Genomic DNA, 3,561 nt, shown 5'->3' on the forward strand with positions numbered 1-3,561 from the left:
TACTGATATTTCTGGCCAGGATGGAGAGAATGTATATAAACCAATGACAAAAATATGCTTTCCTCACATGGTCAACAGATTGACCCAAAAATACAACTAATTAAACACAATCACTCATGTTTTAAATATTATAAATAAGCAATAAAGGAAACATAATCCCACCATCACTAAAAAACATTTAAGTTACGATAAAATAAAGCTTAGAAATGTATCTTTAGTTTCCAGTTGCAGTGATTATAGTGTTCTAGGGAGTGCTAGGTTTGCAGCATTGGCTTTTATAAGAACACCTGAGACACCTTAGGGAAAATGCCGTAACAAACTCTATAGCAGGACCACAACCACAACCAGTGAACAAGAGCAGAACAAGCAATGACACTGGCTTTAACTATTCATGTTGAAACACACATTTAGAGAGTGGCTGACTGGCTCCTAACTTAACCACTACCATTTTAGAGCATATGTTAGATTGGCAAAGAACATGTAATTTTTACATATTTTATTTTTATAAAGCAAATGATTCACTCTACTTTCTGATAAAATACATTGTTAACTTAAAACCGTAGTGCTAGCAGTTCAACATTCAAATAATTAGGTGCAATCCTACTGACAGAAGCTGTGTGTGCACAGAGAAGCTTAGGGATATGAATAAAAAGTAAATGCCGAGAGGAAGTCAAGATGGCGGCGTAGGCAGACTCTGAACTCACCTCTTCCCGCGGACACAGCCAATTTACAACTACTCTGGAAAAATTACCCGAGACAGAACTGAAAACTGGATAAGAGGAACTCCTGCAACAACGGGCAATCCTAACTGAGGTAGAAGAGGCAGAAATTCCCTTCTGGAGAGGAAAAACGCCGCCTTCACAAGCCACAGGGCCTCACAGCTGCCCAGGAGCAGCCCACAGGTCTGCAGCCTCCCTGGAGGAGCCGGGCCCTGAGCCGGGGAGTGCCCCTGCTGTGGGCATTTTGTGGACCCAGCACAATCGAGACGAGTGGCATAATATCTGACTTTGCCTGCTACTAAAACATTGGGGAGTACCCCAGAAAACCTGGTTCACAAAGAAATTAAAACCGTCTCTTAAAGGGCCCATGCGCAGACTCACCTGTTTCAGAAAGCAACCTAAAATCACCAGAAAGAAAGGTGCACAGTGCTTTGGTGAAAAGAGACTCACCTAATGGGCCCAGTGTGCATCTCGGTGAGAGGTGAGACCTCTCCAGGGACTGGGACATTGGCAGCGGCCATTGTTGTTGCCTGGTGTGGGCGTGCTGACACAGACGCCATTGGAGTACTCCCTGAGGCCTGCTAGCCCAGGGTCTGCCCCACCCACTAGATCACCGATTTAATCCAGCTCAGCCAGGGCAGGCAGCCCACCCTAGGGACTGGCCCCACCCAACAAGCCCTCAGGCAACTTGTGGGCCTGCATAGATTGGTGACTGGATTCTCTGCAGCCTGGCAGCTGAGCCAACTTCAGTGGGGCAGGGCGTGCACAAGGAGCAGGTGGAGAGTGTGGGACAGTGGTGGAGTGTGTGGGGTTCCCGCCGTGGAGAGACTGGGTCCACATCATTAGGTTGGGGCGTGCACATGGGGCAGGACTATGTTGACTGTGTGTGTGGACCTGTGGGCAGCAGGGCTTGTCAGCTACAGAAGACTTGTGCTTCTCAAAGACCCACATAGGGGGTTTGCCCCACCTTCCAAAGCCTGAAATAATTGGGTGCTCCCGTGCCTGAGGCCAGCCCCACCCAGCTGCAATCCTCAGAGAGCTGACAAGAGACCTAAAGGCTAGAGGCTTATAGCAATTGTAAGGCCCTGAGCCTAACAACCTGCCACACTGGGGGCCTACTCACTTAAAAGAAATACTGCAACACAAATGTGGTATTAGAACTTGCAGCCAACTGTGCTGGGGCTCCCCACACCTGATAAAGAGACTGAAGGGCCCATGACAACTACAAGCAGCTGAGCATTACAACAGCTGGCCAGGAGCATAACTCAGCCTCCCTGGGCGCCTACAGGGAAAGCAAACAGGCCACAACAGAAGGACACAAGTAGCCCAATTGGGGTCACCCCTGGAACATTGAGAATGGAGGAAAGCACACTGCAGGCCTCCTAAGCCATCACTTACATAAGGTCACCTATCCAAGAGCAGGAGACGTAGCTGACCTACCTAATACATAGACACAAGCACAGGGAAAGAGGCAAAATGAGGAGGCAAAGGAAAGGAATACATTCCAAGTAAGGGAACAGGACAAAACCCCAGAAAAGGAACTAAGTGAAACAGAAATGAGCAACCTACCTGACAGAGAGTTCAAACAAAGAGTGTTAAGGATGCTCACTGATGTGGGGAGAAGAATAGATGAACTCAGTGAGAATGTCAACAAAGAAATGGAAGATATAAAAAAGAACCAATCAGAAATGAAGAATACAATACTGGAAATGAAAATTTCACTAGAGGGACTCAAAAGCAGAGTAGAGGATACAGAAGAATGGATCTGTGAGCTGGACAAAAGACTAGAAGAAATTACCCAAGCTGAACAGGTAAAAGAGAAAAGAATTAAAAAGAGTGAGGACAGTCTAAGGGACCTCTGGGACAACATCAAGCGCACTAACATCCGTGTTATAGGTGTCCCAGGAAGGAGAAGAGCGAGACAAAGGGGCAGAGAATCTATTTCAAGAAATAATAGATGAAAACTTCCCTAACCTAAGGAAGGAAACAGACATCCAGGTACAGGAAGCACAGAGAGCCCCAAACAAGATAAACCCAAAGAGGCCCACACCAAGACACATCATAATCAAAATGTCCAGAATTAAAGATAAAGAGAGAATCCTAAAAGCCGTAAGAGAAAGTCAAGTTACATACAAAGGAAACCCCATAAGGCTATCAGCTGACTTCTCAGCAGAAACCTTACAGCCAGAAGAGAATGGCATGATATATTTAAAGTGCTAAAAGGAAAAAACTTACAGCCAAGAATACTCTACCCAGCAAGGTTATCATTCAAAATGGAAGGAGAGATCAAAAATTTCCCAGACGAGCAAAAATTAAAGGAGTTTGTCACCAAGAAACTAGTGCTACAGGAAATGTTAAAGGGACTGATTTAAGGGGAAAAGAGAAGACCACAAATAGGAAAAATAATCTATTTCCATGATAAGACGGTAATGGATACAAATGCACAAAAAAGAGGTTAGATATGATATCAAAAACATAAAAGGAGGGAGAGGGAGAGGTAAAGAGTAGAGCTTTCAGACAGAGGTCAAACTAAAGAGACCATCAATTCTGTATAGAAGAAGAAAGGAACACAGAAGGACTACTAAAACACTGAGAAAAAAAAAGTTAAAAAATGGCAGTACGTACATACTTATCAATAGCTACTTTAAATGTCAATGGACTAAATGCTCCAATTAAAAGGCATAGGGTGGCTGATTGGATAAAAAAACAAAACCCATATATATGCTGCATACAAGAGACACACTTCAGACCTAAAGACACTCACAAACTGAAAGTGAAGGGATAGAAAAAGATACTCCACGCAAATGGCAATGAAAAGAAAGCTGGGGTAGCAGTACTCGTA

This window comes from Ceratotherium simum, chromosome 13, assembly GCF_057802395.1.
Source record: "Ceratotherium simum simum isolate JZ-2026a chromosome 13, ASM5780239v1, whole genome shotgun sequence".
In the NCBI taxonomy this organism is placed as follows: Eukaryota; Metazoa; Chordata; class Mammalia; order Perissodactyla; family Rhinocerotidae; genus Ceratotherium; species Ceratotherium simum.